This window comes from Lagenorhynchus albirostris, chromosome 17, assembly GCF_949774975.1.
Source record: "Lagenorhynchus albirostris chromosome 17, mLagAlb1.1, whole genome shotgun sequence".
Lineage (NCBI taxonomy): Eukaryota > Metazoa > Chordata > Mammalia > Artiodactyla > Delphinidae > Lagenorhynchus > Lagenorhynchus albirostris.
In genome coordinates this window covers 22,707,914-22,734,118 of record NC_083111.1, presented here as the reverse complement: position 1 = coordinate 22,734,118, position 26,205 = coordinate 22,707,914, and positions in this window count along the sequence as shown.

The window sequence follows — 26,205 nt, the reverse complement described above, 5'->3', positions numbered from 1 at the left end:
CTCGGGTTAAATGCATTTTTCTGTGATTGGTGCTTTGAGAAAAATAAAAAAAGTATGTTCTCAAGAATTTTACAGTTTAGTGGGAAAAAGAAGAGACGTATACATTCAACAGCAGTTCAATGAAGAAAGTGTGAAATGCTGTAAGAGAAAAAGCTAGGGGGAGTTTAGAGGACGAGCTTATTTTCAAGTGGAGAGATCAGTACGTTTTCATGAAGAAGTAGCCCTTTGTATTAAACCTGGAGGGTGGGTTGGATCTGACCAAGCTGTGTGCAGGGCAGAAAGAACATGGCAGGGACCACCAACAGCAGGGACCAGGTTCAGAGGTGGCCTTGAGCACTGCAGGTGTGGGAAGTGTTCCATAGTTTATCTGGGAGATGTTTGGTGGTTTATCTGGGGAGATGGTCAGTAGGTCATTTGGCTGGAATGCAACCTGTATAAAGGGAGTAATGAGGCACCCATCATAGCGGACCCTGCTGTCAGGCTAGGGAGGCTGGCTCCTCTTAAGGTTGAGGGAAGTTAGTAGAGCTTTGCTTTGGGAAGAATACTCTGGAAAGAGTTAGACCAGGGACCAGAGAGCCTCGAGCTGGGCTCTGTCATATGACACTGCCTATAGAGTCCAGACAGGCAGGACAGTCAGTGACTGAATGAAGCTGGCTCGTGGTTTCCCTGTTCAACATCTGGGAGTGAGTTTTATTCATTCTACCAAGAAACATTTTCTTAGTTTTTTTAAATACATCGTCTTCTCAGTCCCTCCCCTCCCCCTGACTCAATTTTGAATGAAGACATGGATTTTGAAAGCTAATACCTTGTACTCTTACTTGGCGTCGCTTTGACATTATTATTATTATTTTTTTTTGCAGTATGCGGGCCTCTCACTGTTGTGGCCTCTTCTGTTGCGGAGCACAGGCTCCAGACGCACAGGCTCAGTAGTTGTGGCTCACGGGCCCAGCCGCTCCGCGGCATGTGGGATCCTCCCGGACCGGGGCATGAACCCGTGTCCCCTGCATCGGCAGGCGGACTCTCAACCACTGCGCCACCAGGGCAGCCCACTTTGACGTTGTTTTAAGTGCTTTTAAATCCTTTATCCTTACAACAGGTAGGTACAATTATTATCCTTCTTTTTAATGATGAGGTTATTAAGGTACAAGTTGATGAGAAAAACTGGCCCAGATCAAACTCATGACAAAAGTGGGAGGCCCAGGGTTTGGATCCAGGCAATGTCTGGTTCCAGGGCCCCTTACTTGATGCCCTTGGGGATACAGAAAAACACCTCTAGTATGAGATAGTCAACTGAGCAAGCACAGCGTTAAAAGGCCACTGACACTCGCTCTCAGTGTCTTGAACCAATGGAGCATTGGGGGCTGAAAGGGATAAACCCCAGCGAAGCGGCACACTCTCGTCAGCTCCAGCTGGTGGGTGCCATGTGGGAGAACAGGCCAGCACCACAAAAGTTTTCAAATTTTAAAAGAAGCTGGAAATCTAGATCTTTGTGTGAAATTTTGTGATTTTTAAATGTTGGCTTAAGTGTATTTAAACATATTATGATGGCCAAATAAGACCCAGCTGTGGGTCAGACCTGGCGCACAGGCCACTGTTGGTTACAAGTCTGGGAGGCCACAGTGGTCCAGGCAGGGGGTTAAGAGGGTCTGAGTCTGCATCCTGCATCTTGGTTAGGAGAGTTTTGCTGTATGGAAGGAACCTCTCTTTTGTTCTCAGCACGGGAGGAAAGCCAGGGCACAAATGTATTAGAGTCTTGTGAGACGAGATTCTTCTGACATGCTTACACACTTGAGAGAATACTTTTCCCCTGTCAGATGTCATATGTACCCAACTGTACATAGACTGGGCCAGCTAACTGGACGATGGACATAGAGAGAACTGAGACTTTCACTTCTACATTTAGTACCATGTTCTGAAGCACTAGTGAGTGGGGATTTGTGTCAATATTGGCACCCATGCGATTTTAATTTATAGAGATGACTGTATGACAGCATAGCTACTGCCACTGAAAGAAGATTTTTATTACTTACATTTCCCCAAATGAGGGGTCATGCCGTACTCTGCAGGGCCACATGGGGAAGCACCAGTCAGTCCGGAGGCAGAAAGGAGTGAGGGGAAAACACAGTGTTTTCTGTGGGAAGGCAAGGCAGAGCAGGGAAACATTTTAGGATTGCTAGTTTCAATGATTCTGGCAGTTGGGGCATAGGGGCCATCCCTAGTTGTCTGATAGCTGGTGCTGGGTTGATTGAGGGCAGGGAAAATACTGACTTGGTGTGTAAAAGTTAGGTATAGAAGGTGGCTAAGGTATGGACTCAGGATTGGTTGGTTTTCATATGAAAAGTGTGTTAATGGGCAAGTTATTATCTTAGGAATTAGCCCTGGGTGGGCAGTCTCTCCCTGGCCAGCCAGGGCCCCCAAGAAGTCAAAACATCATAAAATATAGAAAGTAAAAAATAAGATTAATATAGAGTCCCATGAGGATTTTTAAGAGTTAAGTGCCTTTACCACTGCTCTTTTCTCTGGAATAATGCAAGTATTTAAGAGCATGAATTTTCTTCTAAGTCCAACTTAGCCATGTCCTCAGGCCTGGGTGTGAACTCTTCTCTTTTTCATCGTTTCCTACAGGTGTTAGTTTTGAATTCTGCTTTGATCCAGGAGGTATTTGGGAGTGAATGCCTTCTAATAAAATGCACCCATTTTTTTTTTTTTTTTTTTTTTTTTTTTTGCTGTACGCGGGCCTCTCACTGTTGTGGCCTCCCCCGCTGTGGAGCACAGGCTCCGGACGCGCAGGCTCAGCGGCCATGGCTCACGGGCCCAGCCGCTCCGCGGCATGTGGGATCTTCCCGGATCGAGTCACGAACCCGTGTCCCCTGCATTGGCAGGTGGACTCTCAACCACTGCGCCACCAGGGAAGCCCTAAAATGCACCCATTTTAAGTGTCCAGCTCAGTGAGTTCTGACAAATGTGTCCACTGGGGTAAACACTGCCACACTCAAGACCCAGAACATTTCCATTCTGAATATCTTTTTATTATTTGTTTTAACATCATTTGATTATGATCAGAGCATAGCCTGTAAAAGTCTGTATTTTAAAAAATTCTGTTAAGATTTCCTTTGTACCCAAAGAAACAATAGCAAAAAAAAAAAAAAAAAAGATAGTGATTTGTAAAAAGTATTTAAATATCAAATATTCTCTCCCAGATCATCTTCATTCTGCTCCTAAGGTAGTCTAGGCATCCTTATTTTAAGCTGTAGTCATGCTGCAGTGTTGCGAGGCCTTTCTGTGCATGTCCACCCCACTTCATTAGACAGTGAGCTCCCTGAAGTCAGGGCCACATCATCACTGAATCCCTGGGGCTACAATGGGACTCAGTGTGGTAAAGACGCTTGATCAATATTCACACCTAGAGTTGAATTAAGTATACTTGCCTGTGCCCTTGAGAACCCACCTGGGTGTCTGGTGATTTAGAGACTCCCATCCACTACCCCAGGCCTTATCTCTACAGTGGCTCGATTCGTGTTAAGGTGTCTCCTATTTTATTTTATTTTATTTTTTGGCCTTGTTGCATGGCTTGCGGGATCTTAATTCCCCAACCAGGAATCGAACCTGGGCCCTTGGCAGTGAAAGCACTGAGTCCTAACCACTGGACTGCCAGGGAATTCCCTCACCTGTTCTTTAGAGAGCCTGAATAAATAAAATAAATCATTCTAACACATGCCTATTGACTTCTCTGCCATGACCTGGTGGCTTGAAACAAGAAAAAAAAGAAAATAAGAAATAAGATTAATATAGAGTTCCATCCGGACCTTTGTACTTCTAGGAGAAGCATGGATTGACGAAAGGGCTAATTTCTAAAAGAGGCCCAAGCCTATTATCTATCTTGTAGGTCCTATTTCATTTCGATTAGACAATGAAAATAGATCAGTTCTTGTGCAGTTTGTAGTCAGCTTCGTTTCCTGGTTCTCACACAGCAGCCTGACATTGTTGTGTTTGGATTCACAATACCGCCAGGGGATGTTTACATCCCCACCCAGACAGCTGTGCTCATTGAAATAGAAGGAACGATGATGATGTTTACTTCCAGAATGGTAAAACACTGAAACCCCTGGTCTCTAAAAATAGGTCACTATTTTATTTAAAGGTGAACTAGAGCTGTTTACCTCAGCCCAGCACTGTCTTATAATGGTTTTCCCAAGTTAGTGTAAGTTGAAAATGGTCTGACATTATTTTTAAAGTGTCAAAAATGGTAAGTCTTGGAAATTCTGCAGATTTTATTTCTGGCATAATCAGAAGATTTGGAATCAGGGTTAAGAGACTGTTTTCACGTATTTACTCGAAATTAGCTAAGTCTGGAAAATCACGGAGATAGCTGGTCCTTTTCTCATGAGTTCTCAAAATCAGAATTGCTTGGCTGATGGCTGAACTCTGACCTTGTTGAAAAGTTTCCAAGGCTGCCTTAATCCTAAAACATACTGGCCCATTTGGGAATAAAACAAAGGGTGCAGAGGAATCTACTTTACCAATAAGAGACCAATTCTGGTGGTCCTGGGGAAGCAAGATTAATCCTCTTTGGGGTTGGCTTTAAAAATAGTAGACAACTTTCACCCTGCAATTCTCATGATACAACTTAGTTCTGTGGACAAGCTGAGCTCTCGGGGAAGGCACCTCACGTTGGTGTTCATTTGTGTAAAAAGGGCCATCTTTTCACTGCTAATACTCTCCAGACCCAGCATCAACCTTCCCAGCCCCTATAGCTGTATTTCTCACCCTTCATATATTGCCCTCATTATGCTAAGAGCTTATATTAGAAATATAATAAGAGAACATTTTGACAGGTCTCAGGAAACTAAGCTTACTTGACAGGAGCAAACTTCTTTCATTAAAATACCCAAAGGTCATTTAAAAAAAAAAACCTCCCAAAGATCCTCAAATATGTTTTCAAATCTCTGCATTCTTTGGCCTGCAGAAAAGTGCTGTAAGAGCCTCAGATTTCCATGATTCACATGCAAATGGAATCCTAGCATACTGTCTGAATTTCAATTAATTTTTGGCTTCCTTGCTGATTCAGGTGATCTGAGTGGTATAGGCTGTTAGTTGCCTACTCAGTATCTATTCTTGCCTTCTTCCTGAGTGACAGATTTTTTTAGCTGAGCACATTACTGCCTAGAACAAGACACGTTTGCAGCCCCCATTCTGCCTTGGAATGGCCAATTAGTTCCAAGTGGAATCTGTTGGGAGGGACTTCTAGAAAGTGCGCTTTATGACAGGGTCAGATGGAGGCAGGGCATTTTTCCTAGCTCATCCTCACTTCCTCAGTGCCGACCAGGATCATGGACTTGATGGCTAGACCTTCAGCACCATAATGGATTTTGAGGTGACCTTGAAGATGGAAGCTCCTGTGTTAAGGATGCTGGAGTAGGGAGATGGGAGTGTGGGTTTTTGATGGTCCTGTGGTGCCGCTGTCACTGCTGCAGGACTATTTATTCTAGGACTTCATTACTGTAAGGAAATAATAAACGTTTTCTGGTTTAAGCCATGAATCCTATTTGATATACTGTGTTAATTAATGCTGATCCTGTTCTTATATTATTAAGAACTGAGTATCTGTGAGAATTTCATTTACCTAATGCTTAATTAATGCTTCTTGAGAGCAAATTCTTCCTGGATTAAATGTGATGTGGTTATAAAAGCATACAGAAAACCTAGGTGCCAAATATAGAACTTGACTTTTAAAGCCTGTGCTAAGAAATCATATTTTCTAACTTCTCTAAATAGCTGGAAAACTGTTCACCCGCCCCCCCCCCCCCCACACACACAATCCTAAAGGCTAAAGGATTATTGACCTTTAGCTCAGGCAGACCTGTGTTTGAATTCAGGGCTCTGCCTCTGGCCAGCTATTTGCTAGTCAGCTGCATGACCTTAGGCAAGTTACTCAACTTGCAAGTAGCTTCTTTGTTCTTCACCTACACAATGGGGAAAAGAATATGTACTTCACAGTTGTTGGGAGAATTAAGCCAGATAATGTATGGACAGCAGAAGTCAGCAAAATAAAGTGGGCTGAGTTGACATAGTAGAACATAGGAGAAAAAATTTAGACAGTTGAAGGGAGGGACAAAGTCCTAAACGTAGACCCCATAGCCCTTGTCTGTGTATTCCTGCATTCATATTTTAGCCGTTCCCTTACTTCTGCTCTTTCTCCTCTGTGACCCAGCTTGTGTCCTCTTACCAGCTCTGTCTTCTTAGGTCTGCTTCCACTGCATAAACCTGCAGCAACCTGACATTTAAGACACTGCAGGATCTGGTCAGTCTAAGGTCTCTGACATCATAACCAGCACTTCAGAACGGAAACCTTCTGTGTTCCTTCAAGTGTTCCCACCTTCTTTGTTGGGCCCACACATTTCCATCCCTATCCAGGGCACCATGGCCCAATGCCTCAGCCATGTCAACCTACAGAGCCAATTCATGCCCATCTTTTCCATAAGGCCCTTCTTAGCCGTCCCTAGTTTCCTGCCTATGAACCACGTGATTTAGCAGCTATCTGTTGCTTTATATTATTCTCTGATGTATCAGTGTTTTCCCTCCTGGTCAAAGACGTGGTTTTATTTGTTGTTGTCTGTGTTAGCAACATGTTAGTTGCACATCTGACTAAGGAGCAATAAGTGGTGGTGGTTCAGAGCCCGGGAAAGACCGGCAGGGTATCTCCCAAGATGCTCACAGGAAGGTGTGGCCTCTAGGAATTGCCTGTGGCTCAGAGTCGAAACTTCAAACTTGCAGACAGAAGCCTAATTTCATTCATTTGTTCACTCAGTAGATGTTGATTGAATTTACCACAAGCACTGAAATTTCCAGGTGACCCAATCTCTCAAGGGCAGACTTACAGTAACCAAGATTACTTGTAAAGTAAGTAAGCAAGGTAATTTATAAGAACCAGAGGTACTGAGGAGACTAAAAGGATGCTCTTGAACTTCAGCTGGTGCACTCTCTCTCTGTGGGCTGGTAGAAGGATCCCGATTTTCCTCAGAGATTACTTGGTGAGTTAAAAAACTTCCTGTTTCATGCCCTGAGCTACAGCTAGCCTGATGCTCCTCTCTCCCCATGGGGCTCTGCTCTCCATTGCCAACATGAGCCAGTGCACAGCTCAGGTCCCTGGCTCCCTGGATGTGCCGGCCGGGCCTTGCCATGGTCCTTTGGCTGGTGGGCCAGCTCCGCTGCTTTTCTACCCAATGCTGCAAATGTCTGACATGTACAGGGAGCTGTCCTGATGCTTTAAGGTGACTGGGCCTATCTTTCCAGATACCGATTTTACATTTTATCTTTCCGAGGTCTACCTTATCTCTTTGCTTTAAGTTACTGCTGCATCGAAGTACTGACAGCTCTGTGGCCTCTCCTGCTTCCCTGTGGAAACCACGGAGCGTTTAACAAATATTTGCAAGTTCAAATATTGGCAAATATTTGAAGACTGGATGGATGAAAGGCAGGCTACGGAAGACTGGCACCTTGAAGACGGTTACGTTTCATCGGAAAATTAAAAAGGGATGACTATTTCTTAGGTTATTAGTCAATCTTCAACTGAGTTGAAAAGGGGAGCTCTGATAGCATTGCTCACCGCCTAGCTGTTTGATTGTGACTGGGGGTCTCCTCTCTAGGCTCTAGGCCAAATGCACAGGAGCACGAGTCAAGGATAAAAGAGCCCCAGACACGGCCTCTTGGATTATGGCTTCTGTCTCAACTCTCAGGGGAGGAAGACCTTGCAGAAACGTCCACAGTGAAAGGATCAAGTGCTGCTGGGGCCGATGTGGAAGTGGTTAGCAGTGTCTTTAAAGGAGTGATAGAGGAAGATTTGTGGGTTCATGCCTCAGCCCAAGCCTATGAAGACGGTCCTCAAGTCCTCTCGCCATCCCATTGGCCAGAGATCACGGCAGCCTGGTCTCTGCGGGAGAGGTAACGCCCTGCTCTCTTTTCTTGCTGCTGTTTCAAACAGGACATGACCTCCAGTCATTTAAAAGCTGTTTTTATTTCTTCTTCCTTGAGACAGCTCACCCTGCTTCTAGTTGCTTGCCTGTGAGGGAAGAGAGAGGAAGGAAAAGAAAGAAAGAGGGAAGGAAGTTCCTGCCCCGCGTGAAGTGAGACTCGTCTCCTTCCCTAGAACGTTCAAGGATTCTTTTCAGCAGGTCCTCCCCAACCCCAGCCTGACCTTCCATGGTGTTTCCCCTGACTCAGCCTCTTCCAGCTCGGTCACAGCTGGCCACACAGACCTCCCACCTGCAGCCCGCCCTGCCTCCTTCCCAGACCAATGTGGGCCGGAGGCAGGAAACAATCAAGCAGAACCCAGCGCTGCCTCTCCACAGGGTCAGGCCCTGCCACCCAGATATCCTCCCCGTTCTGCTCACCCAGGATGCGTGACCCTCGGCTGACCGCCGGGTAGTTGCATTGTTCAGGGGTTACCGCGTGCCCTCCCAGCCCCCTGCCTCCTGTCTGCTGGACAGGACATCTTGCAGCTGGCTTTGGCAGCCTGAGCCTGTCCCCCACCCACTGCGAGACCTGCTTTCTAAATCTGCCATTCCGCCTGGGACCTCAGAGCCGTGACCTTAGGGAATTCTGGTCCAGGAAGCTTCTTGATTCTGTCGTGTCTGGGTGGCTTGCAGTGTGTGGTTTGGGAGGCTCTCGCTATCCTCCCAAATCTCTGCAGCACTTACATCTTTGGATATGGATGACTGCTGTTTTCTCAGTCCTGTGTCCAGTGCCTACACACTCAGCTTTTCTAGTCCTCTTCCAACCAAACAGCTGTCCCGGAGTCCTTCCCGGAAGTGAACTCCTGGAGCCGCCACTGCCCTCTTGCCTTCTGCCTGGACACGCCTTGCCGCGTCCTCGTAGCTGTCCCTCAGCTGGAGCCATGGCTGTCGTCCCACATGCAGCGGCCCAGCTTCCAGGGCTCCGGCTGTCTGTGGGCCCTGGTGTCCTGACCACCGTGGTGATCACTCCTGTTTAAAAGACCTGATGGTTCCCCTGAACTGTCCCCATGGCACACTCAGTCTCTTTATCCTGAGACTTGGGGGAAGTTGTTTGTACTTCTGGACCAAGTGGATGGGGGGAGGGGGATGGTGCAGGATAGAGATGGCATCCTTCAGGCTGACAATCTTTACTTATTTATTTTATAAATTTATTTATTTATTTATTAATAAATAATTATTAATTATTTAATAATTAAATAATTATTTATTATTGCTGCGTTGGGTCTTCGTTGCTGTGCACGGGCTTTCTGTAGTTGTGGCGAGCGGGGGGCTACTCTTCGTTGCGGTGCGCCGGCTTCTCATTGCGGTGGCTTCTCTTGTTGCGGAGCACGGGCTCTAGGCGCGCGGACTTCAGTAGTTGTGGCTCACGGGCTCAGTAGTTGTGGATCGCAGGCGCTAGAGTGCAGGCTCAGTAGTTGTGACGCACGGGCCTCGTTGCTCCATGGCATGTGGGATCTTCCTGGACCAGGGCTTGAACCCGTGTCCCCTGCATTGGCAGGCAGATTCTTAACCACTGCGCCATCAGGGGAGTCCCTAGGCTGACAATCTTTAAATTCTGCTCGACACATTTAGAGGGGGCAGGGACAGTATGGGGAAGAACTGTTTCTAATTTTTACTTCAGAACCTTGTCTCCTTCTGTGGCAGAGAAACCAGTTTACTTTTTGACCATTCTGTAATGAGTCCGGGTGTGGGGTTCTGCGGTACAGTGGGCCGCGCTTTCGGGTATATTCCCGTAAGATTTTAGCTGTCCTTGTAGATGTAAGCACCAGAAAGCGTAACAGGGCTCTGGGCCTCTCCAAATATCCTTGGCACCTGGACATGCCTCACCTTTCGCTGAACTGTCTGCAGTGTGACATGCCAGCCTCTGTCCGTGACTCCAGCTTGTTCAGTTTTCCCACGTAAAATGCTTTTCCAACCCACTACCCTTGAGATACAACCAGCACTTTGCAAAAAAACTCAAAAACCAACGCCCCCCCCCCAAAAAAAACCCAAAAGCCAAAAAAAATCCCCCACCACTGTGGCTGTTAGAAACAAGGACAAATTCCAACATATAGTAGTCTGTCCTCTGGGGACCAGTGGAGTTTCTTCTCCAGGACTTTCTCTGGTCCAGATGAAAATGACTCTTTCAATGAGCCTTCCATCCGATCCCTCAGGACGTGTTTCTACTCTCATAAATTTTGCTATCAGGATCATTTTAGGAAAAAAAGCCATTTTTGTTTCTTCTCCAGGAAATTGATTTTGACATTTCCATCCTTATGGGAAGATTCTGATGGAAGACTTTGAGCACAGCTGAATGACTGTGTGATGTGGGATGGACTCAAAGGTCCTCAAGAAAATAAATGAAGTGGCCAAAGTCCTTTGAGGGAGAATCTATTTTCTTTTTTTCTTTTACTTTTTTTTTTTTTTTTTGCGGTACGCAGGCCTCTCACTGCTGTGGCCTCTCCTGTTGCGGAGCACAGGCTCCGGACGCGCAGGCTCAGCGGCCATGGCTCACGGGCCCAGCCGCTCCGCAGCATGTGGGATCTTCCCGGACCGGGGCACGAACCCATGTCCCCTGCATCGGCAGGCGGACTTGCAACCACTGCGCCACCAGGGAAGCCCAAGAGAATCTATTTTCTGATAGTTTTCTAGATTTTAAAAAGGGCACAGGTGGGGCTAGTTTCAGTGGGTCCAACAGGGTCACAGAAAGTGGCCAACTGAATTTGGAATCTTCTCACGTCACAAGGCTGGGAGCTAGACTGATGATCATGGCATTTTGCTGCCATTGGACGTGATGATGAAGGGCAGAAGCCCTGGGATCAGACTGCCACTGTCTGTGTCCTGGTTCCACCAGGACAATGTCCCCATTCTCTGCCCCTTAGAGCAGTCTGCCCAACCTCAGTTAGGGCAGGTATTGCATCATATCGTAATCAGGTGTTTGCCCTTCTCTTCTTCACTAGATTGTGTGCTCTTTGAGAGCAGTGACCATTTCCTTTTCAATCATCCATCCATCCATTTGTAAGTTCTTCCTCATATGGTACTTATTCATCCATGTAGTGCCATGTAAGGAGGCACTTATAAATGTTTGTGGCCCTACCCTATTCTACATACAATAGTAAGTTGTCTTTTAAGCTCACTGCAGGCCTATGGAAGAGATGTAATCAGCCTCATTTTACAAAGGAAGAGACCGAGGTTTAAGATATTAAGTTATTTACCCCAAGTCATGCAGTTAGTATGTGGGAGAGGCAGGTCGACCACCCAAAATGAGAACGCACAAAATGATCCCCAAATCGACTTGAGTCCAAAACTCAAGCTGTTAAGCCTGATGCTGTTTTCCTTGTCTGATCACAAGCAGCTTGGCAGGCCTCCAGATCTTGTGGTTGACTGATGTGCTGTGCTTCTTTGTCAGAAGGTCGGCTAGAAGGCTTTCACCAACTGTCTCCTAACGTCTCTGATAATAAAAATGTATTCCTTTCATGATGCTGTCTTCTGTGGCCCAGGGAGTTTTCTTTTTTTCCTTTCCTAAGAAGTACTAAGTTACCAAGTAAAGGATATTTCGTTGTTGTGACTTCTCTGATCCTACTTAAAAAAACTTCTTTTTTGGAGCATTTCAAATCGGTCCTGGATAAAAACACACAACCTTCTGAGAAATATGGCAATTCCGGCTCCTGTGGGAAAACATGACTTTGGGCCCCAGTCACATCTTTTCTGGCCTCAGAGCAATACTAACGTGGGAGGTAGCAAGGCGATGGGTCCACTGAAGATGAAACCAGGCACAAGAGGGAAGGAAGTACGACCCTACTGTTTCCAGACAGCCACAGACAGGTAGGCATGTCTTTATTCATGGGATATATTGGGGTTGTGAGTTCTGGGGACAGTGGAGTGTGAGGACCCAGAGTACTGGATACTGGGGACCAGAGTTAACAGACCCCGATTGCACATCTCTTTGTTTGTATTTTTAACATCTTTATTGGAGTATAATTGCTTTATGATGGTGTGTTAGTTTCTGCTTTATAACAAAGTGAATCAGCTATACATATACATATATCCCCATATCTCCTCCCTCTTGCATCTCCCTCCCACCCTCCCTATCCCACCCCTCCAGGCGGTCACAAAGCACCGAGCTGATCCCCCTGTGCTATGCGGCTGCTTCCCACTAGCTATCTATTTTACGTTTTGCAGTGTATATATGTCCATGCCACTCTCTCACATCGTCCCAGCTTACCCTTCCCCCTCCCCGTGTCCTCAAGTCCCTTCTCTAGTAGGTCTGCGTCTTTATTCCCGTCCTGCCCCTAGGTTCTTCTTGACCATTTTTTTTTTTTTAGATTCCATATATATGTGTTAACATATGGTATTTGTTTTTCTTTCTGACTTACTTAGCTCTGTATGACAGACTCTAGATCCATCCACCTCACTATAAATAACTCAATTTCGTTTCTTTTTATGGCTGAGTAATATTCCATTGTATATATGCACATCTGTTTGAATGAATCCAAAAGATTTCGAATACTTGGGCTTTGTGTACTGACACACCCCAGGGGGAGGCATGGAAAAATCATCACGGCTCAGCCATTGGGGGTTTCAGAGGTAGAATGAGACACAGGAGCCCGCTGACCGGAATCCCAGAAGATCTGGAGCTGAAAGCTGTGGAGAGCCAAAGAGGGCTGGGTGTGTGTGAAGTCTAACCACTCTCATGCCCACCCCCGAAGATCGGGTAGGGACGCCTGCCATCTCGTTAGTTCGTGAGTCAAGCTCTTGGCAGTGGTGGATCCATGAAAATAATGTTAATCTGGTTCAACGGACTCTCCTGCCTTCTCAGCCGGAGGAAGCTTGTCACAGCCTCCAGGGAGGGAGGGAGAGGAAAGCAGAGCCAGGAAGTTCAGTTTATTTCTGAAGAAAATAGAGAAAGGAAGGTCGATGTTGAAGCCACCTGTGCAAATCTGTGAAGGGATGCATTACTTTTAGTCAAGGGATTATGAGGTTAAAACAATAACATGACACACACACACACATGCACACACATACAAACACACACATGCAACAAACCCAAATGCCTTATGCCGAAGCCTGAAACCACTGTCAAACTTCTGGCCGCGTGTAAGTTATTTTACTTTTCACCGTGATTGATTCAAAACTCAAGTGTCGCTAAAGAAATTGGGTAGGATCTTCATCCCGTCTTTACTTGAATTCCATTCACGTTCTGCTGGGTTAGCTGTTTGCTCTCTGCCCCCAGCAGCTAGTTTATTTTTTATCCTACGGATTGTATGAGCTGTTGGATTCCTTATATTAAACATTTGCTGAATGCCGGGTGTTCTACTAGATACCTGACTTGTGTAGCTCATAACTCTAAGAGCTGATTATTATCACTCCCATTTTCTGGAGGGGGAAACAGGCTTAAAAGTTTCAATGGCTGGGACTCAAGGCCACAGAGCTGGCTGGAGCTGGGATTCAAATGTAGGTTTCTCTGACTGCAAGGCCCTCCACGGCATTGATAAGGCTTCCTAGATCAGGTTTCTTCTTCTGTATTAGCTGCTAGCTTGCTAAAGACAGATTCATCACCTCTATCTAGCAAGTGTACAGAATCTGATGAGAGGTATTAAGTGTATTGAATTAAATTCTGTCTTTCTTTTATTTTCTCTACCCTTATTTCCCCATTTCCAAGATGTATTTACTTACTTATTTGTATTATATATATATGATATATATATATATATATATATATATATATATATATAGTAAGCTGTCTAAAATGTTTTTTTGGCAAGATATTTAAGGGATGTAATAGCAACTGGGAAGGAAATACCTATGTAAATAAATACTATCTAGACTCAATAATTGTTAATAATTTTTCTTAGTCATAAAATCTAGCCTATCTCTCATTTCTTTACTGCCTTCCTTCTCTCTGTCTCTCTCCCTTCCCCTCTCCCTGTCTCCCTCTTCCCATACCCCCTTTTTGAGTTGTAAAAGCCTAAACCTACTGCCAGACTTTTGGCTACAGGCAAATAATTTTTCTTTCTTTTTTAAAAAAAATTAAAAAATTTAAAATTTTTGATGAAATAGCCCCAACTTCTTCCTAAGTAGGACAGTTATTTCCACCCGTTTTTGGAAAATCAAAGTCTTAGCTCACTGGCAGTTTAAGTCAGAATGATGCTTCCTGTTAGTCTCACTAGTAGGTGTACAGAATGTGTTTAATTGGCACAATAGGGGACTTTTTATTTTTAAAGTTTTATTATGAATTAGGAAAAGTAGAATGAACACATCACATCTGTTATTTTAGGGATATAATGATTCCTTAGTATCAATCTAAAATTTTAAAAATGAGTTGATTTTGGAGGCAATAATAAGTAAATAATTGTCCTGGTGGCAGCACGCAGGGAAAAACTTACTAAGGTGATAAGCCAATAACTAGAATCTTGGAATGCTTCAGTGAGAACAGTCATTCATGGAGAAATATGGGATGAAGGAGGCCAGCTGGTGGATACCTGGATATCTTGCAGTAATTGAGATTGTTATGCACTTGGAAAGCCCTGATGCCTTTCTGCCCTTCTTCACGTCTCGAAACTTTGCTACATGTGACCTTCTTGCACTGAATAAAGGGTGCTTTGGTTTCTATCGTTAGCGTGCTGTTGATGGATGTTCTGCACATCAGCTTCCCTACATTGTGGCAGATTCCCTTTATGTTTCTTGGGTCATAGTTTTTCAATTTGAGCACCAGTCTTTAAGATTTTGCTTCCATATCCCCTAAATGAATTTTGAACATTTAGAAATAGGCATCTGATATTTTTCATCATCATTTTAAATGGTTGTCAAGGATCTAGTTCGAAGAATTTTATAAATATTGGCACAAAAATAAAAGCTGTTCATCACTCGTGTACTAAATCCAATGGAATCGTGACCTATTTAAGAAAAGAATGTACAGGTAGGTTCTTCTATACCAATCAAAAATTTTACATCAGTGCTTTTCCTCCTAGAGCTTCACCACTCTATGCTCTGCTGATTCCCTTTGTATGGGTTATGTTAAAAATCCGCGGGCTTCCCTGGTGGTACAGTGGTTGAGAGTCCGCCTGCCGATGCAGGGGACATGGGTTCGTGCCCAGGGCTGGGAAGATCCCACATGCCGCAGAGCGGCTGGGCCCGTGAACCATGGACGCTGAGCCTGCGCGTCCGGAGCCTGTGCTCCGCAGCGGGAGAGGCCACAACAGTGAGAGGCCTGCGTACCGCAAAAAAAAAAAAAAAAAAAAAAAAAAAGTCCCCAATGTAGTGGGACTCATTGGGTTGGCCAGCTCTAATCCCGCAGACGTGCCTCTTTGGGCAGAGTTCTACAGCAGGCCACTTAATAGGCTACTGGTTCTCAGACCTGGTTTCACCAGCTGTGATCAGGTGGGGTAATTTAGGGAAAAGCATGGCGTGAGGTAGAACCGTAAAGGGCTGCTTACCTCCAGTCTTCCTGCTATGTGTTAAAATCACCATAAATTAGATTTTTCTGTTGCTTGCTGCCGACGGATGTTACTAACGGCTGGATTGTTCTTCGGTTGTCTGCTTAGATGGCATTTCCTCTTAGATGTTTTCCCACATCCTCAAAGATGCATTTGGGGTTCTCCCTTCTGAGGACCCTATTATAGTAAGCAGGGCCTCCTCCTACCTTAGCACTCAACTTATCTCTTTTTGTCTCATTAACCATAAAATCCTTGACAGTAGGAGTTGTATTTAATATTCAGTGTGCTTAGCACTTACAGCGTAGATGCCCTATGACAGTTATTATACAAACTGATAAATTTTTTTAAATCAACGTATTCCCTAAAGGAAGGGGCTTCAAAGTAAGAGTAGAGGACATCTCTCTATCTGCCATCTCTCTAACCACACTCTCTGTCCTTAATGGTTAATTTACTAAAGAACTACCTTTTGAAAGGAAGATTGCAACTTCCATGGACGTTGAATGGAGAAGCCCACCTTACCTCTCAAAAGCCCTATTTGCAAACATTTTTGTACTCAGTGACCTAAATCAACCTGGAATTTTTTCAGATATTATTTAACTGTTGGTTCAAAGCTTTTACTGAGTGTAAGTCCACAATCTCTTCAGCTAAGTGGATCTTGCTTTAAAAAAAAAAAAAACCTGCATAATTCAATTTCCACTGTACCTTTTTCGATTAGTAGCATACCATCTGGCAAAATGTGTTTGTGTGTTTAAATGCGTTGTATTGTATTTCATGAGTACTGGGCAGCTTGATATTTATTTATAAAACCCATAATAACTATGGACTGAGGGCACTTAAAATGAAAAACACAAGATACCTTCTTGTTTAAAGGGTTATTTTGTCCTGTTCTGTTGTAAGTAATGTGCAGAGGAGAAACAAGGGGACACAGCAATGCTGGCAATTCTAAGAGCCATGAGTGACATGCTGAGTCACTCCAGAGAATAGAGGTGACACTGGAGTCACCTCTAGGAGCTTATTGGACATAACCGCTGGGCCTTGGGTATCACAGAAAAGCTGGCTGGACAGCATTAGCTGACCTATTTTATAATGACCCAGATTTACCTTAAATATTGCATTCTGTAACCCCTCAGTGGAAAACCTACCGCTATAGAATCAAGATGTATACTAGTCTTAATGGTGGAAGAGCCAACATTAAGTATTTCTGCAGTTTCTGGTCTGGTAAATGTGTCATGCAGTTTATTTTTCAAAAAGTGACACATGAAACAATTTAATTTAGCAATAAGGTTTGGCTTCTAGGCAGTTTCTCATGTGTGACGTCAACAGGTTTTTCTGGGTTGACTCCTGGAATTTGTAAGGAGTAGCACATGAATTAACGACAGTTGTGCATGGAAAATGAAGTGTTACCTTGCTGTTTATGCTGCTATATCTCTCTATGCAAATCCCAATGGAAGACCTACATCATGAGCAATTCCTAGCAGGAATTGTTCTGCTGAAGGACAGCCTTCCAGTTCCATGATACTAGAGAGAGAACATTGAACGTATGAGGGAAGAAAATGTACACTTGGGCCTTTCATTCTTTATTACCTTGGTGGAGTGGTCACACACTTTTCTGCAAAGCCAGAAAGCTTTTGATGCAATGAAATCCTTCCTGCCAGGCTGCCCAGCAACAGCTGAACCTTAGTAAATGAGGACGATTTCACGCTGGTTACAGAGACAATCTTGTGTAGAATGAGACGGTACTATTAAGAATCCTCTATGTCATGTGTTATTCAAATTAGCAGCTTCAGTCCTCCCTAATTTATTGGGAGGCAGAAAGTCTGGGCTTAGTCCTGCCTGGTCTCCATCTCGGGTCTGGTTGTGTGGAGACACACATGGGGGTGCTTTGTTGATATTACCCTTGTAGCAAAATTGGGAAGAGGGACAATTTTGTCTTCAAAGTCAGCTCTGTTTCAATCTGTAATCTCTTCTCAACATGAATTACATGGTAATATATGAATACATTCTTCTTATAAAAATAACATGGTATGATGAGTCTGAGTTTCCCTTAACCACTCTTCCCAAGCCTACCCTGTTCCCAGAGATCACTGTCATTATCAGTGCATTGAGGATCCATCCAAGAACATTGGTTACGTATTTACATACATGTATATGCACGTGTGAGGTTATGGGACATTGCTTTGTGTGGACGTATGTGTGGTATGTGTGTTTACTTTACCAAAAGGAAGATCAGACTACGGGTTTTGTTCAGTCAGTTGCAATTTTCAATCCACAATATTTCCTGGAGATCTTTTATATAGACTGTTCTTGTTAACTGCTGTGTATATTCTTTGGTGTGGTATACAAACAAGAATTGACTCAGCCCTTTTGTCTTTGATGAACAGGTATGTTGTTTCCGGTTTCCTTTTACTTTCCTACCTCCTGGAGTTGGCTGATTCCTTCTAATTCTTGGGCTCCCAGGGTCTACATGTTGTTTCCAGGATGCAGAGAAGGACACCCTAAACCTACTGGGTCACCTCCTGTCATGTAAAATTTCCCTTCCATCTGCTGGGAGGAAAGTACCCGCTAAAACTAACTTATTCTGGGGTCCTCCTCCATTTCAGAATTTGGGATTGCTCCCCGCTACCTGCAGCAGCGGTTCTCAAACTTTTATTGAATATAAAGATTGTCTGAGGTGCTTATTAAAAACGAAGATTCCCAGAATTTACCTCCAGAGAGCCTGCTTCAGGAATTCTGGGCTGAGGCCCAGGAACCTGCATTTCAACACATACTTCAGGTGATTCCACTGGGAGAGGCACCAACATTTTGAGCAATGACCTAATCACACATTTCTTGGCACTTTCCCACCTTCCCTTACCAGGTTCAACCTCTCACCCGCTTCTGTTCACACATCAGACTCCTTTCTCTAGTCTACAAACGTGCTTATACTTCTGAACTTTTCTTATTTTGTTTCCTCTGCTTAGATTTCCCTTTTCACTGTCCCCTTCTAGGCCTTGATTCCACCTAGCAAATTTCTACTCATCACTCAAAGCCCAATTTAAGCATTGCTTTCTCCACAAAATCTTCCTTCACTCTCTCCAGCCCATCCTCTTGCACTTCGTCCTTTATTCTGTTACTAATAAAATATGTGCTTGTGCATTCACACACAGGTACATGCATATACATACACACACTTTTTTTTTTTTTGGTGGTACGCAGACCTCTCACTGTTGTGGCCTCTCCCGTTGTGGAGCACAGGCTCCAGACGCACAGGCTCAGTGGCCATGGCGCATGGGCCCAGCCGCTCCGCGGCATGTGGGATCTTCCCAGACCGGGGCACGAACCCGTGTCCCCTGCATCGGCAGGCGAACTCTCAACCACTGCGCCACCAGGGAAGCCCCACACATATTTTTTATGTCCAGCTATACAGGGGCCCCATATACGGTTGTTAAGGCTGTATACTGCACTTACCTGGGGCATCATTGACATGCATAATTATTGTAGCATATTTATTTGGAAAAATTTCTGGCAGATGAGAAGAAAGTGTCAAGAAAGACAGCTTTTTCAAAATTGCACAATGCACCATTGGGGAAACCCAAAGCCTGGTTATATAAGGCCTATTTTCTCCTTAGATTATGAGTCATTCAGGGGATGAATTATATAAGGCCTAGTGATCTATGATTTACCAAACTGTTAGCATAGCCATTGGCACATAGTAATAAAATTGTCAACATCTACTGAACATTTACTATGAGTTACACACTTTCTAAAGACTTCTCATGTTTCAATTTATTAAGCTTATTTAATTCTCACAATGACCTTATGAGACAGCTGTAATTATCGTCCTGTTTTAGAGACGACAAAACTGAAGCACAGGGAGGTTAAGTAACTTGTCTGATGTCACACAGCTGGGATTTAGCTCCGCAGCCTGACTCCTAGCTCAAGCTCTTGACCATCCAAATATAGTTATTTGATTTATTGTGTTCTGACCATAGCTAAATTTTTTTATGTTAATAGTTATTTAAGTTTATTGGAATATGAGTCATTGAACAAAATTGAGCAAAGAAAATTTAGCATAGTATACATTATGTTAAAAAGCAAATACAAGTAATTATTATTTTATTATTAGTATATTTAACCTAATGTATAAGAAATTTTTTTTTTTATATTTAGTATACTGTTGTATTTGATTTAGTAATATTTGGTTTAGGATTTTTCCATCTACATTTTTGAATCATATTGTCAATAACGGTACCATTTTTCTGGATTCCACATATGTGTTAATATATGATATTTATTTTTCTCTTTCTGACTTACTTCACTCTGTATGACGGTCTCTAGGTCTATCCATGTCTCTACAAATGACCCAATTTCATTCCTTTTTATGGCTGAGTAATATTCCATTGTATATATGTACCACATCTTCTTTATCCATTTCTCTGTTGATGGACATTTAGGTTGCTTTCATGTCCTGGCTATTGTAAATAGAGCTGCAATGAACACTGGGGTGCATGTATCTTTCTGAATTATGGTTTTCTCTGGGTATATGCCCAGGAGTGGGATTGTGGGGTCATATGGTAGTTCTATTTTTAATTCTTTAAGGAATCTCCATACTGTTCTCCATAGGGGCTGCATCAATTTACATTCTCACCAACAGTGCAAGAGGGTTCCCTTTTCTCCACACCCTCTCCAGAATTTATAGTTTATAGATTTTTTGATGATGGCCATTCTGACCGGTGTGAGATGATACCTCGTTGTAGTTTTGGTTTGCATTTCTCTAATAATTAGTGATGTTGAGCATCTTTTCCTGTGTTTGTTAGCCCTCTGTGACCATAGCTAAATTTATTTACTTTTCTAAGGTAATAATTTAGGCATTACACTGTGTATCTTAGACATTCTGAGGAAAAAAGATAAATTAATAATAAGTTATATGTGTATAACCTTGCATACAAATACAAGGCATATTCACATCTAATAATAATAGTTTCCATTTTATTCTTTTTATTAAGTGCCTCTTATATGCTAGGCATCCCTCTAGAAGACTCTTTACATGCATTCATTTTTCCATTTAGAAATTGCAATTACATGCAAAAATAGGTAATATTAGTTCCACTAAACAGTGAAGAAAACTGAGACTCAATGACAATGAGTGATTTGCTCAAGGCCACATCACCAAGTACAAGTGACGGCTCTGAGCTCAGGACTGCCCGACTCACAACCCCTAGGCCTACCATTGCCCATTTTACAGACGAAGAAACAGAATGGCTAAGAACCTTATTCTTATCTAGTGGCTCAAAAGCTCCTATGTTTTGCTCTACAGCATATTGGCCCTTAGATTAGCTTAATATTGGAATCAGAATGCTCCAACTGCTGTCATTTCAACTGTGACAAAACTTATTGATGGTAAAACTACATCGTACAGGTGAGGAGACGGGAGCTGAGACTGTCAATGACTAGTGAATGGCTAAGCAGGAACCTCAACCCAGGGATTCTGACTTCAAAAGCATTATCAATAGCTTGAAGTCCAAGTTCTGGACTGTACCATTAATAATTGTTAATTACTAATGCAGCAGGTCCGTTTCCCCCTGAGCCTCCCTAGGGTGTCCCTCCAGAGCTGGTACCTCGGACAATGGCTGGCAGCCCACATCACCAACCCCAATGATGTGATCCCTTTTGAACTTCTGGTGATAAAAGCAGAGATATACTTGGTTCTGACTAGAATGCCAGCAGTGCCCAGCTGGCTGAGGTTCCCTGGGGAAATGTGGAGCCTTCCAGGGAGTGGGGAGATCTGAGTCACACACAACCAAGCTGCCTGGAATCCAGGGAGGAGAAGCCACGAGCTCTCTGTGCTTGTAGGTTCTGGTTAGAGGCTGATACACTTGCACTGGCTCTGAAATTGTCTTCAGCTCATGTGAGTGCTGTTTTGAGAGGTGTAGCTGTGAGGCTGTGTCCCTGTGGGAGCTCCTTGGCTCACCAATCTGCCTCTTACTTGCCAAGGGGAAGGTGAAGCCAGGGCTTTGGGGAATATTTTAAGAGATGCCTGCTTGGAACACTGGGGATGGGCTAAGGCTGGTTTTTGAAGGGACTTGTATCAGTTAGAGACAGATTGCCCGTCTGGAGTCAGGGGAGTTCCAGCTTTTGAATGCAAGGCCACCTGACTATAACGCCCCAGTTGTTTTCTCCATATCCCAACACCCATCTCACCATTAACTTCCTAACTGGGCATTACAGAGTAGAGAATGGAGGTTCAGAGGGGTTCAGTGATAAGCTCACACCTTAAGGCCAGAATTCGATTCCTGGTCTTGGGACTCAGAAGGCCATACTCTTTGCCCTGTGACATGTTGCCTTTAGACTGGCTTAATATCAGAGCCAAAATTGATGGCTTTTTGAATTTTTTGTGTTTTGTTTGTTTTTTTGAGGTAACAGTACAAGAAACTTTTTATTTTCCTGGATCATTTAGGACAAGTTCCCAACCTGATATCCCATTACCCCAGAATACTATGACACATATTCCTTACCAACAAGGACATTTTCCTATGCAACTATAATACAACCACTGAAATCAAGAAATGACCACCAAAGCATCACTAACATTTAATCCTCAGGCCCCATTTAAATTTCACCAGTTGTCCTAATAATGACCTTTATGACAAAAGGATCCAGCTTAGAATCACAGCATACATTTAGTTGTCAGGTCTTTTTTTTTAATTTTTTTATTGGTGTATAATTGATTTACAATGTTGAGAATTTGTTGTTTGTTAATCTAATTTTATATAAAACTAATAATCAGGGACTCATGAACTAGTTGTGGGAAAATCACCCACTGTACCAGCCCTCATCTATAATCTAGCCATTGCACGAGGTTTGAACTGTATGTTCTGCAGCAATGCCAGGGACCAGGATGCAGATGTGAGGCCGGCAGGTATGACTGCGGTCAAGTGTTCATGGTGGGCTTGAATAATGAAGTGGGTCTTGCGATTCTGTGCAGGATGTGCAGCCAGGAGGGGGTGTGATTCAGTGGTTAGTCCGTTTCCCCCACCGTGGGAGCTTTTCATGTTAAATCTATTGACGTGACCTGGCTCCACATCCCTTCAGTCCTTTGAGTGCTGGCTTTGCATCAGTGAGTCTGAGAGTCTGGCTGTTGCAGTGGAGTTCACAGCCTCCTCGCTGGGACAAGTGGGCTTGGGGGCAGTTCCTGCCTGGGGCATGGACACTTCAGAGAGTGAAAATCCCCCAAGTTTTTGTAGCTCACGTGACCCAGGCACAAAATGATTTGAAACAAAGGAAAGCTGGGAAGGCAATCATGACAATAGAGCAAAGAAACAAAAACATAAGCAAAAACGAAAACAAAAGCAGAAACAAAAGGCAAGACCTGGAGCTCAGGTGAGGGATGGAATAGTATCTCCTCTGGGGCACATCCAGAGGCGTGACCCGGGACAGATGGGTGCAGCAGAGGGGAGCCGTAGCAGTCTCCTTGGGGAGCAGCACCTTCTAGACACGGGCAGCCCTGAAGTGGAGGAGAAGCCTGCATGGCTGCTTGGAAGAGAAAGAGGTCTCCAAGTAGAAGTGTTCATGGAGTCCAACTCTTACCTGTGATGGGGAAGGTGAAACTGTGGGGTCAGACAGTCAGAATCAAAGTCTGCAAGAGGTGGGCACCAACTAGGCGATGCTTGAGTCTGGTTCTCCACACGCTTGTTGCCCCGGGACAGCAGAGCTGACAGTGTGCGGTAGAAAACATCTGGTGCCGACTGATTCCTGGCCCTGGTGAGCCAAGAATTGACAACATCCCCTTAGGAACCAGGTCCCGCCAGGCTCAAGGATCATGGTACATTCAGGAAACAGCAACCTTCATCCCTCAGCTGTGATTCCTCAGCTGCGATTTAAGTTCATGCTCTTACATACCTTGTTTCCATAAGTCTCTGAATCACCCAGGTAGAAGCTCTGACCCATGGCTCTGAGACATTGTCTCTGATTCCCTCAGTGCTGATTTGGACACCGTTGAAGTAACTGTGGAAAATTCATGATTGACTGGTGGCCAACGTGGCCCTAAGAAGCATTTCTCAACTTGTGGTGGATTATACTGATGAACTAGAGTCGAATCCATGGTAGGAATGTTCCCATGTGCTTCTGCTACTAAAATTACTTAATTAACCTGCCAACTCCTCAATTAACAATCAGAAAGTACACTGTGGACTCAGTGGAAATCATATGTCACAGAAAGAGACCAATTTGAAGAAAAGCAAATCTGATGCACAAATTCCCAATCTGGGTTTTTTTAGGCTCAAATTCTTCAATGTCTAATAACAAAAGATGTCTCTTCCCATTAGGAATGCCAGACCACAAAGAGTTTTCCCCTGGGGATCTCACACATCTGGATTAGAAATTAAAAAAAAATCATCAGTTACTTCTGCATAGTTGGAGGGTTAGCATAATGCAGATATAAGGGCCTGGTTTTTTCCTCCCGACACAGAGCTCTTCCTGACTCACCTGTAGAAAAATTACTAAACACTACTACAAGGTAGGGACTCCACTGGTGAAGATGAACTCTGAGCTCCTAAGCCTTTAAGACTTTGTTCTCTAAGAGTCAATGCTGGGGAGTTTGGGAGGTAGAGCAATGATTTTTTTTTTTTTTTCAGTACGCGGGCCTCTCACTGTTGTGGCCTCTCCCACTGCAGAGCCCAGGCTCCGGACACGCAGGCCCAGCGGCCATGGCTCACGGGCCCAGACGCTCCGCGGCACGTGGGATCCTCCTGGACCAGGGCACGAACCCGCGTCCCCTGCATCGGCAGGCGGACTCTCAACCACTGCGCCACCAGGGAAGCCCGAGCAGTGATTTTGAATCACTTGGGGAGAATAAAAAAGATCCCCTTGTGCAGATGGTACCAAGATCAATTAAATGGAGTCTCAGGGGAGACCTTGGCCTCTGTAATTTTATAAAAGTTCTCTAGTGGGTCCACGTGGGCAGCCAAGGCTGAGACCCACTGCTGTAGGACAAATCATGCTAAGGCCAACTTCTACATCTGAAACAGGTTGTGGGTGTGATGGGATACTGATCTTCTCAGTACTTAGTGTACCAGGGCCCCTGGTCAGGGCCAGGCCACCTCTGGCCTCAAACCTCCCCACCTAGGTTGCTGAGAAATAGGATCATTTTTTTATGTGAAACAGGTTGAGAGCACCTGGTGGTTTAAAATCAATCCTCTTACTTACAGGAAGTTGGCATGAATGTCATCACGCCACAGGAGTGGATGTCCTCAGCCATTTGGCTCAATGCTGCAAGCTGGCAGCTCCCAACAGAGGGCACCTGTCATGTCTGTGCTCCATTTCTCTTTCACTCATCTGTCTGTGCCTCTGTCTGCCTGCTTACCTGTCATTCAATCTACTTATTTAAATTATTTTTCCAACAGTTTTAAAAGGGAGCCCTAGGAAAATCTGGTTATACATCTTTATAAGTAGAAGACATGAACAATTGGTTGCTTAGGGTCCTGTCCTGCTCACCTGATCCCTTATTCTGGAATTCCCTTACCTGTGCACTTTCTTTTTAAAAAAATTTTTTTAATTTTAATCTTTTAAATTGAAGTATAGTTGATCTAAAATGTGTTAGTTTCGGGTATACAGCAAAGTGATTCAGTTTTTTATATATATAAAATACTGAGTAGAATTACAAAATATTGAGGTTATTACAAAACGTTGAGTAGAATTCCCTGTGCTATACAGTAGGTCCTTGTTGACCTGTGCACTTTCTTGTGACTCAGCACTTACTTACTGGTCTCTCACTGGAACCCCCTTATCCACATTTCCCAGTTTACATACCACTGGCATGCTTCATGGCCCACTACCAATGTTGCCTTCTCGGCGCACCCCTGCCATCAGAAATGTAATCTTTTGCATTTTTGAACTGCTGTAGCGCTTCCCCGCTGTGTCTTAACGCACTGATCGCTTTGCACAGCAAGCAGGTGGATGTCTGAAGATATGTCTGATCTCCTGGTCGTGGTTGTTTTTGGTGGCCTATCAACCTCCCATTCACTTTGTGACAGACTGCGTTTTCCAAAATAAGTTGCAACAATCATTCCGGTCTCATATGTTTTTCCAGAATCTTGCCGTGGAACCAGCAAGATGTGGAATTTATGTTCCTTCCCCTTGAATCTGGGTGGGCTTTTGTGACTTCTTGTACAAATAGAATGAGATGAAAGTGAGGCTAAGTTAGAAAAGGCTGCACAGCATCTCCCTGACTCTCTCTTATCTTGGGATAGGTGTCTTCAGAGCCCTGAGCTGCTCTGAAGAAATCCAGTGACTTGGAAACTACCATGCCGGGGAAACGATGCAGTGGCTACGTGGAGATAGAGAGAGATCCTGAGGGGCCCCTAGTGATCTTCAAGCAGCCCCCTCCCCCAGATGTTGCCACATGGCCCAGAGAAGAGCTGTCCCCACTGAGTCCTGCCCAAATTGCAGATCTGTAAGCTAAGTAAGATTATTTTTAGTCACAAGTCTTGGGTGGTTTGCTCTGCTCATACACGGCCAGGACGTTACTTTTCTTACTTCCTCTCAGTTTCAGTTTTGTTCAGCTCGCTCCCACCAGCTCTTGAACCCAGCCTAGAGAAAGCTTGGCACATCCTCAGTTCTAGGGCATGGTTCTATTTGGTCTAAGAGCATAGGGGCAGGTCCACTTGCCAATGACTGTTTCGGGATTCAATTCAGACCCAAATACAAGAGGAGACGTTTGTTGGGGACTTCTTGTTATGTTCTTTTTCTCTCTTTTGGGAAAACTTCTGGAAGCTACCTTCTCCCTCCCTCTGTAGATTTTT